Genomic DNA, 11,358 nt, shown 5'->3' with positions numbered 1-11,358 from the left:
CTTTTTCTCTCTCATCACCTAGCTTCTCCTCTCCTCCTTCTCCTCCTCTCCTTACTCCATCTCTACCTCTCTGTACTCCTTCCCCCTTAGCTCCTCCTACATATCACCCTTCCTGTTAAAATAAAACTATTCTCTCAAAATACAATTAGAGCATAATTATGCCAATTTGTACCAGTGAGGTACAAGATAGTCCTAATACCCAGTCCATCATTTTGTTGACTAAGCAGAACCTCTGTCATCTCTCCTAACTAAAACACTTAGTTCTGAACCTGGCTTTTTCCTTGGCTTTAGAATGAATGTCAGCTGAAGACCATACACTCAAATCTTTTCTGTCAAGGTAAATAGCCAGGATTGTCTATGAGACTATAAGTTTTCAACCCCGTCAGAAATCCAGAATGACTGAGTTAACTGAAATTATGGGAAGCACAAAGTATAGCTTCTAAACCTTAGCCAATTTATAGAGACCTCTGAACACCTGGACAGTCCCTATACTACAAAACGTTGGAGCATCTGATCTTCAGCCTTCTGGCCCAGGATCATCTGACAGACCTTAGTGCTGCAGAATTATTAAGGGCTGATTACTCTGTCTAGGCAGATATAATCAGTCGACTATTCTGCAAGTGTGTCCTTTTCTGGACAGTAATTTGTCTGTTATTGGAAAGAGGCAATTCTTGTCTAGTGGCTGTCTCACCACAACTGGAGTAACTCCAAAGATGCTCAATTTCTTCTTAGAATTCAATACAGGAAGCTGTCAGGAGCAGACAGGTCTCTAATCAAAATGAACATTAATATAGAAATGTTTGTCACATCAATTCTGTGGACTTCTGACGTTTTGAAAACCAACTATCCATGTAAGGTAATCTGGACTGTTGTCTGTTAACTCCACTCAGCTATTTCCAAATAAAACATAGAAAACACCCTAACAATAAACTCCAAGCTATGAATTTGCTATAGTCCCTTAACTCACAGGCTAACCATTTCAAATCTGTTAAAAAAGTTAAAGAAAGGCTGGGTCTAAGCCTTGTATTCCTAAATGTGTTATACTGGTACAATGCCTATGAGAGTATCAACATTCATCTCACTTTTATATCAATAAGAAGCTCGTACCAATGAAAACCTTAAAATTTGTGATCAAAGTAAATTGATGCCATTTAAGAAATTGTATCTTCATTTTGATAATAATTGTACAGATTTCTACCAATAGGTTATGGCTATGAAATAAATACTAGCTAATCCTCTCTATTCCCACAAAACCACTACTTTTCCCTAGAAAGCCTGCCCAACATTTACCACCTTAGTCCCCAAGCCCAGGGAATAGGGGCGCTGACTCATCATTAACTTCTTCAAGCTGATTATGGGCATTGAGATATTAGAAGAGGAGTTGGGGGAAGAGTAAATTGATAAGCCTCTGATGCTGTGTCTTCACTGCATCCAGATGGAATTCCAGGACCTCAGAGGTTTGAGCAGGTCTGCCCTGCTTGCTGGATGAGTAGATACACCAAGGCTGATTATTCTGCAATATACAATTCTCAAAACAAATTTTAGTATCAAGATAGTTTTTTTTAAAGAGGGCTGACATTTTATTAAAGATGTTGTTTCTAACAGCTTTTCTTTTTTCCCCTCTTTTATTAAATATAATATTTACATTTCAAATTTTATCTGCTTACCACATTCCCCCCACCAGGAACCCCTTATCCCATCCCCCTCCTCCTGTTTCTATGAGGGTGTGTACCCACCTATCCCCCATTCCCCCTCCCCACCCTCACCCCCCCTCAGTGTTCAGCCTTCATGGGACCAAAGATCTCCTCTCCCAACTATGCCCAACAAGGCCATCCTCCCCTACATATACAGCTGGAGTCATGGGTCCCTTCCTATGTGCTCCCAGGCTGCTGGTTTAGACACTGGAGAGCTCTGGCTGGTTGGTATTGTTGCTCTCCTCATGGGGCCATCATTGGGAACTTCTCCATTGGGAACCTTTGATCAGATTAATGGTTAGCTGTGAGTATCTGTCTCTGGGTATGTCAGACTCTGGGGAACCTCTAAGGAGACCACCTTATCAGGCTGCTGTCAGTTTTCCCTTCCTGTCATCCATATCAGCGTCTATTTTTGGTGACTGCACATGGAATGAATACCCAGGTGGAATGGTCTCCATACAACCTCTCCTTCAGATTCTGTCCCACACTTTGTCTCCATATTTGCTCCCTTGGGTATTTAGTTACTCCTTCTAAGAAAGACCTAGGCATCCACACTTGTTCTTCCTTCTTCATGACCTTCATGTGATCTGTTAGTTGAATCTTTGTTGTTTCAAACTTTTGGGCTAATCTCCGCTTATCAGTGAGTAAATACCATGTGTGTTCTTTTGTGATTGGGTTACCTCACTCAGGATGATATTTTGTATTTCCATCCATTTACCTAAGAATTTCTCGAATTCATTATTTTTAATAGCTGAGTAATATTCCATTGTGTAAATGTACCACATTTTTGTATCCATTCCTCTGTTGAAGGGCATCTGGGTTCTTTCCAGCTTCTGGCTATTATAAATTAGGCTGCTATGAACATAGTGGAGCATATATCTTTGTTATATGTTGGGGCATTTTTTGGGTATATGCCCAGGAGTGGTATAGCTGGGTCCTCAGGTAGTGCTATGTCCAATTTTCTGAGGAACCGCCAGACTGATTTCCAGAGTGGTTGTACCAGCTTGCAACCATACCAACAATGAAGGAGTGTTCCTCTGTCTTCACATACTTGCAAGCATCTACAATCACCTGAATTTTTGATCTTAGCCATTCTGACTGGTGTCAGGTGGTATCTCAGGGTTGTTTTGATTTGCATTTCCCTGATGACTAAGGATGTTGAGCATTTCTTAAGGTGCTTCTTGGCCATTCGTGTTTCCTCAGTTGAGAATTCTTTGTTTAGCTCTTTACCCCATTTTTAATGGGGTTATTTTGTTGTTTGGCATCTAATTTCTTGAGTTCTTTATATATATTTGATATTAGCACTCTATAGGATCTAGGATTGGTAATGATCTTTTCCCAATCTGTTGGTTGCTGTTTTGTCTTGTTGACAGTGTCCTTTGCCTTACAGAATCTTTGCAATTTGATGAGGTCTCATTTGTCAATTCTTGATCTTAGAGCATAAGCCATTGGTGTTCTGTTCAGGAACTTTTCCCCTGTGCCTAGGTATTCGAGGGTCTTCCCCAACTTCTCTTATATTAGTTTCAGTGTATCTGGCTTTATGTGAAGGTCCTTTATCCACTTGGAGTTGAGCTTTGTACAAGGGGATAAGAATGGATTAATTTGCATTCTTCTACATGCTGACCTCCAGTTGAGCCAGCACCATTTGTTGAAAATGCTCTCCTTTTACCACTGGATGGATTTAGCTCCCTTGTCAAAGATCAAGTGACCATAGGTGTGCGGGTTCATTTCTGGGTCTTCAATTCTATTCCATTGATCATCCTGTCTGTCTCTGTACCTATACCATGCAGTTTTTATCACTACTGCTCTGTAGTACAGTTTGAGGTCCGGAATGGTGATTCCCCCAGAAGTTCTTTTATTGTTGAGAATAGTTCTCGATATCCTAGGTTTTTTGTTATTTCAAATGAATTTGTAAATTGCTCTTTCTATCTCTATGAAGAATTGATTTGGAATTTTGATGGGGACTGCATTGAATGTATAAACTGCTTTTGGCAGGATAGCCATTTTTACTAAGTTAATCCTGCCAATCCAGGAGCATGGGAGATCTTTCCATCTTCTGAGATCTTGTTTAATTTCTTTCTTCAGAGACTTGAAGTTCTTATCATATAGATCTTTCACTTGCTTGGTTAGATTCACCCCAAGATATTTTATTTTATTTGTGTCTATTGTGAAGGGTGTCATTTCCCTAATTTCTTTCTCAGCCTGTTTATCCTTTGAATAGAGGAAGGCTACTGATTTGTTTGACTTGATTTTATATCCAGCCACATTGCTAAAGTTGTTTATCAGGTTTAGGATTTCTCTGGTGGAAGTTTTAGGGTCACTTATGTATACTATCATATCATCTGCAAATAGTGAAATTTTGACTTCTTCCTTTCCTATCTGTATCCTTTTGACTTCCTTTTGTTGTCTAATTGCTCTAGCTAGGACTTCCAGTACTATGTTAAATAGGTAGGGTGAGAGTGGGCAGCCTTGCCTAGTCCCTGATCTTAGTGGGATTGCTTCAAGTTTCTCTCCATTTAGTTTGATGTTGGCTACTAGCTTGCTGTATATTGCTTTTATTATGTTTAGGTATGGGCCTTGAATTCCTGATCTTTCCAAGACTTTTAACATGAAGGGATGTTGAATTTTGTCAAATGCTTTCTCAGTGTCTAGTGAAATGTGTTTTTTTTCTTTGAGTTCATTTATGTAGTGGATTACATTGATGGATTTCCGAATATTGAACCATCCCTTCATTCCTGGGATAAAGACTACTTGATCTTGATGGATAATTGTTTTGATGTGTTGTTGGATTCGGTTTGCGAGAATTTTATTGAGTATTTTTGCATCAATATTCATAAGAGAGATTGGTCTATTGTTCTCTTCGTTTCTTGGGTCTTTCTGTGGTTTAGGTATGAGCATAATGGTAGCTTCATAGAATGAATTGGGTATTTTTTTTTTTTTTTGTTTCTATTCGATGAAATAGCTTGAAGAGGATTGGTATTAGGTCTTCCTTGAAGGTCTGAAAGAACTCTGCACTGAAACCATCTGACCCCGGACATTTTTTGGTGGGAAGATTTTTAATGACTGCTTCTATTTCTTTAGGAGTTATGCGACTGTTTAGATGGTTTATCTGCTCCTCGTTTAACTTTGGTACCTGGTATCTGTCTAGAAAATTGTCCATTTCATCCAGATTTTCCAATTTTGTTGAGTATAGGCCTTTGTAGTAGGATCTGATGATTTTTTAAAAATTTCCTCTGTTTCTGTTATGTCTTCCTTTTCAGTTCTGATTTTATTAATTTGAATGCTGTCTCTGCGCCCTTTGGTTAATCTGGCTAAGGGTTTGTCTATCTTGTTGATTTTCTCAAAGAACCAGCTCCTGGTTTTGTTGATATTTTGTATAGTTCTTTTTGTTTCAACTTGGTTGATTTCAGCTCTGAGTTTGATTATTTCCTGCCGTCTACTGCTCTTGGGTATATTAGCTTCTTTTTGTTTTAACGCTTTCAGGTTTGCTGTCAAGTTGTTAATGTATGCTCTTTCCATTTTCTTTTTGTGGGCACTTAGAGCTATGATTTTTCCTCTTAGTACTGCTTTCAGTGAGTCCCACAAGTTTTGATATGATGTGTCCTCATTTTCATTTAATTCTAAAAAGTCTTTAATTTCCTTCTTTATTTCTTCCTTCACCAAGTTATCATTGAGTAGAGCATTGTTCAGTTTCCAAGTGTATGTGGGCTCTCTGTTGTTTTTGTCCATGTCAAAGACAAGTCTAAGATCATGGTTGTCTGATAAGGTAATAGGGATTATTTCAATCTTTTTGTATCTGTTGAGGCCTGTTTTGTGACCAATTATATGGTCTATTTTGGAGAAGGTACCATGAGGTGCTGAGAAGAAGGTATATTCTTTTTTTTTAGGATGAAATGTTCTATAGATGTCAGTTATGTCCAATTGGTTCATAACTTCTGTTAGTTTCATTGTGTCTCAGTTTAGTTTCTGTTTCCATGATCTGTCCATAGCTGAGAGTGGGGTGTTGAAATCTCCCACTATTATTGTGTGAGGTGCAATGTATGCTTTAAGCTTTAGTAAAGTTTCTTTTATGTATGTGGTTGCCCTTGCATTTGGTGCATAGATGTTCAGAATTGCGAGTTCCTCTTGGTACATTTTTCCTTTGATGAATATGAAGTGTCCTTCTTTATCTTTTTTTGATTACTTCTGGTTGAAAACTGATTTTATTTGATATTACAATCGCTACTCCTGCTTGTTTCTTGGGACAATTTGCTTGGAAGATTGTTTTCTAACCTTTTACTCTGAGGAAGTGTCTGTCTTTTCCACAAAGGTGCGTTTCCTGAATGCAGCAAAATGTTGGGTCCTGTTTACGTATCCAGTCTGAAAGTCTATGTCTTTTTATTGGAGAATTGAGTCCATTGATATTAAGAGATATTAAGGAAAAATGAGTGTTTTTTCCTGTTATTTTTGTTATTGGCAGTGGAGATATGTTTGTGTAGCTACCTTCTTTTATGGTTTTTGGAAGATTACTTTCCTGCTTTTTCTAGGTTGTAGTTTCCCTCCTTGTGTTGGGGTTTTCCACCAATTATCCTTTGAAGTGCTGGATTTGTGTTGAGATACTGTGTAAATTTGGATTTGTCATGGAATATTTTGGTTTCTCCATCAATAATGATTGAGAGTTTTGCTGGGTATAGTAGTCTGGGCTGGCATTTGTGTTCTCTTATGGTCTGTATGATGTCAGTCCAGGATCTTCTGGCTTTTATGGTCACTGGTGAGAAGTCTGGTGTAATTCTTATAGGTCTGCCTTTATATGTTACTTTGCCTTTTTCCCTTACTGCTTTTAGTATTTTTTCTTTGTTTTGTACATTTGATGTTTTGACTATTATGTGGCGGGAAGTATTTCTTTTCTGGTCTAGGCTATTTGGAGTTCTGTAGGCTTCTTGTATATTTATGGACATCTCTTTCTTTAGGTTAGGGAAGTTTTCCTCTATAACTTTGTTGAGGATATTTACTGGTCCTTTTAGTTGGGAGTCTTCCCCTTCATCTATGCCTATTATCCTTAGGTTTGGCCTTCTCATTGTGTCTTGGATTTCTTGTATATTTTGGGTTAGTAGTTTTTTGTATTTTGCATTTTCTTTGACAGTTGTGTCAATGTTTTCCATGGTATTTTCTGCACATGAGATTCTCTCTTCCATCTCTTGTATTCTGTTGGTGATACTTGTGTCTATGACTCCCGATCTTTTTTTTAGGTTTTCTATCCCAGGGTATTGTCCCTTTGTGATTTCTTTATTGTTTCTACTTCCATTTTTAGATCCTGCATGGTTCTGTTTAATACCTTTTCCCATTTGGTTGCATTTTCTTGCAATTCTTTAAGGGATTTTTGTGTTTCCTCTTTAAGGGTTTCTATCTGTCTTCCAGTGCTCTCCTTAAGTTCTTTGAGAGTGTTATTTATGTCTTTTTAAAAACTCTCTATCATCATCATGAGAAGTGATTTTAATTCTGATTCCTGCTTTTCTGGTGTGATGAGGTGTTCAGGGCTTGCTCTGATGGGGGAGCTGGGTCCTGATGATGCCATGTAACTTTGGTTTCTGTTGCTTATGTTCTTGCTCTTGCCTTTTGCCATCTGGTTAACTCTAGTACTTCCTGTACTTGCTGTCTCTGACTGAAGCCTGCCTTTCCAGTTATCTAGCTTGTGTCTGATCTTCTAGGGGTCCAGATGTCTCTGTGATCTTTTCCAGCTGCACTGATTACAGTGGTACATCTAGGATGCCTCAGGATATGGTGCCTCCAATGTAGCAGTCCAGCTAGGTGTCTGCTGTTCTGGGTGCAGTGTCTCCTCTAGGATATCTCAGGGTATGTTGTCTGAAGCTCTGAGTTCAGTCGTTCCTCTGTGGCTCTGGGTTGAGTGGACCTTCTAGTATGTCTCAGGCAGAATCTGGGGTCCACACAACAGCAGACCTTGCAGAGGTCTGGTCCAGGCCTCAGTTCCGGAAGAGGGGCATAAGGGGAGTGATAGCCGGCAGGGGCGGGTAGGGGGCATCTGCTGGAATCTGAGCGCTCATAGCACCCAGCTATGGGCTCAGGGCAGTATGTGGGTTTTCCTACCTAAAGGTGGCTGTGGGATCCATGGGGCCTCCAGAATGTCTCGGGCAGGATCCAGGGTCCACACACCAACAGGCTGGGCAGAGGTCTCTTTCTTTCTTTCTTTCTTTCTTTCTTTCTTTCTTTCTTTCTTTTCCTTATAAAGGACAACATTTAATTGGGGCTAGCTTACAAGTTCAGATGTCAGTCCATTATCATCAAGATGGGAACTTGGCAGCATTTAGGCAGGTATGATGTAGGCAGAGCTGAGAGTTTTATATGTTCATCTGATGCTAGTGGAAGATTGACTTCCAGGCAGCTAGGATGATGGCCTGTGCCCATAGTGACTCACCTACTCCAACAAGGCTTCACCTCCTAATAGTGACACTCCCTAAACCAAATATATTTTATTTCACTCCCTGTCCCACATAGGCCTGTTCAAACACATGAGTCTATGGGTGCCCTATCTAGCCATATCATAATTAAAAAGGACATTTAGTCCAACTTCCAATGTCTCCATAGTGTATAGCATTCTCAACAATGTTCAAAGTTCAAAGTTCAAAGTCTCTTCTGAGATCCATCCAATCACTTAGCTGAAATCCCCAAAGCCAGGCAGGAAACCAGCTGGGAAAACCCCAAACCCTGTATCTCCATGTCTGATGTCAAAGTGGTCTTCAGATCTCCAACTCCTTTTTCATCTTTGTTGACTGCAACAAACTTCTTTTCCCAGGTTGGTTCCACTCCCTGTTAGCAGCTTTCCTCAGCAGATATCCAATGGCTCTGGCATCTCAAAAATCTTTGGTTCTCCAAGGCAACTTCAATTTTATAGCTTAGCTACTCAATGAACTATTTAAATTAGATGATGGATAACTATGTTCTCATCAAGTCTTCCACTGTTTTAGGGAAAAGGGGTTACTAAATCTACAGGAGTCCCTTAATAAATGGTAGATCAGAGGTGAATGAGTACATTAGCAATTCAGAGGTCTTCTTGATCTTGCAGAGCACCCCAGTTTGGTTTCCAGCACCCACATCAACTAACTCGAAGTTTCCTGTATCTTCAGTTCCCTGGGATCTGGTGCTGTCTTCTGACTGCTATGAGCACTCACACTTGTACTCTTCTTCCCAGGTACACAATTTAAAATGAAAAATAAGTGATTCAAGAGTAAGAAATAGTATGCCAGGTTGGCACGGTTTCTCACCCTGTTCCAGGAAGCATGCTCACCAAAGACTTATGACCTGAGTTTGAATCCCAGACTGAACCTGATGGAAAGAAAGAACTAACTTCTGTAGGTTGTCCTTTGACACTCACACACTCACACACTCACACACATACACAAACACACACAGACACACACACACACACACACACACACACAGACACACACACATACATACAGAGACACACAGACACTCCCAAACACACACACACACACACACACATACATACAGAGACACACAGACACTCCCAAACACACACCCACACACACACACACACACACATACATACAGAGACACACAGACACTCCCCCCCACACCCACACACACCCACACACCCACACACCAATAAATGTCTTTGATTAACACTGTTTTTCAGTGACATAGTTTGTATTTACTATCCTTTTCTATTTTCAAAATAAAAAAAATGAGAGACAATAAATCTTCAGTAACTAGAAAGTTAAAGGAGGATGCTGAGGGCAAGGGACTAGCCAGAAATGTGGTCAGGTAGTTAGGGGAGAAGGGAAAGTCATCCAAAGATAAATGTGTGTTACTAAAATTTAGATAATAAATAATAATTAAAACAATTATATATTTTGTTGGGAAACAAATTATAAAGCATGAGGGATGGGACACATATACATATCTATTCATAGAATTTGTTTCATTATTTCAGATATTTTGCCAAACAAGCCTAGAGCTCTGTGTTGAGATGCCATAAAGTAAGAGAGAACTGAGAGACTGAGCCTCAGTGAGCTGCTACCCCAGGAGGTTTTTGTTCATGCCTGGAGCACTGTGGGAGGAAACTTACTACTTTGCTGACAGAAATAGTCTGCATCATCATCAGCCTCCATAGGATTGATAGTGAGGGTGTAGTCTGTCCCAGACCCACTGCCACTGAACCTGGCAGGAACCCCAGATGCTCGGTTGGATGCACCATAGATGAGGAGTTTGGGTGGCTGTCCTGGTTTCTGTTGGTACCAGTGCATAACACCATAGACACTTTCACTGGCACTGCAGGAGATGGTGACCCTCTGCCCTAGAGACACAGCCGAGGAAGCTGGAGACTGGGTCAGCACAACATCACCATTGGAACCTGGAATGACAAACACACAGACTATTGTTATATATGTATAAAAACCTTTCCAGCTGAGGACCTTTTCCTTTAAATATTTCAAGACTACTGTGGACATCACTATGAGAAACCAGGGAATCAAAGGGAATGGGGAAACTTAAAACCAATTACAAATGCCCCAATTATAGTGATCAAGAGCCCGGAGGCATGAAAAGTCATGATGGCCACAGAGGTTGCTCCCAACACTTCTCTGCATCCTCACCAGGAACCCAGAGCAGCAGCACCCATAGGAACAGTGTGTCTGTCTCCATCTCTGAGAGCTGGAAGAAAGGATGCTTCTTAGGCTCCTGACAGCTGCCCTTAAAGGAGCCTGGTCTGTTATATAATGACTCCATATGCAAATCTGCTCAGCAGAGTGTGTACTGCTGTTCCAGGTTCCCCTGGTCCTGTTTGACCCACAGGGAGTTGGTGTCAGCAGAAAATTTACTAGAACATCACATGTGTCTTAAAGGACCCTTGTAAATATATGTTTTTTGGAGTCAGAATTTTTCTATTCTTGGTTGTCCTGAAGCTCATTCTGTAGATCAGATCCTCCTGTCTCTGCCTGCTGAGTGGTAGGATTAAAGGTGCACACCACCACCACCCTGCTTTTCCTTACAGTCTACTCTATTAAATATTTGCCCTCTAGTCTTTTGAGGTGTGAGGTTGTGGAGTGCATTGTGCATGCACTATATAAAGAATGTTAGTTATTTCAAGAACAACTTGATCCCTCAAAATCGTACACACCCAATGAAAGCATTATCTGAGAGGGAATAGAAATGATTCTGTGAAGAAAAGTAGGTTAATACTTGTTATACTACCTTATTTTTTTAGATCCATGTTTTAGATGTGTGTGTGATGTGTCTTTGTATGTTTGTCTATTTGTTCATGTTCATGTTTGAAGGCAACCTCTCTTGACATGTTATGTGTTTAGAGATCAGCAGACAAGTTTGGGTATAGATTTGAGACAAGGTCTGTTGTTGTTCATCACTACTCATGAAATGCTTCCTAGGCCAGGTTTTTGTAGGGATTCTGTTTCCTTCTGTCTCTCATCTTGCCATAGCATCACTCCAAATACAGTCTATGCTGCTGCTGTGCCTGGCTTTATATGGCTACCTGGGAGTGAGCCAGGTCCTCACACCTATGTGACAAGCATTTTGCTCACAGAGCCACCCTGTCAGCCCATTACCTTTAAGTAAAGCCAGTGAGAGGAAGTTGTTTTTATTGAACATAAATAATTCTGCAGGGTATGATTGAGTTCCAAAATGAAGAAAA

At 40.2% G+C, this 11,358-nt stretch overlaps 1 gene segment (V, D, J or C); it reads right to left on the bottom strand.

The window, feature by feature from the left end:
- LOC117715468 (immunoglobulin kappa constant-like) overlaps positions 1-11,358 on the bottom strand; it is a 473,681-nt gene that overhangs the window by 46,513 nt on the left and 415,810 nt on the right.

The sequence above is a fragment of the Arvicanthis niloticus genome, chromosome 9, assembly GCF_011762505.2.
Source record: "Arvicanthis niloticus isolate mArvNil1 chromosome 9, mArvNil1.pat.X, whole genome shotgun sequence".
NCBI classification, from domain to species: domain Eukaryota; kingdom Metazoa; phylum Chordata; class Mammalia; order Rodentia; family Muridae; genus Arvicanthis; species Arvicanthis niloticus.
The sequence above is the reverse complement of the archived record's forward strand: the minus strand, read 5'-3'. Positions and strand labels throughout refer to the sequence as shown.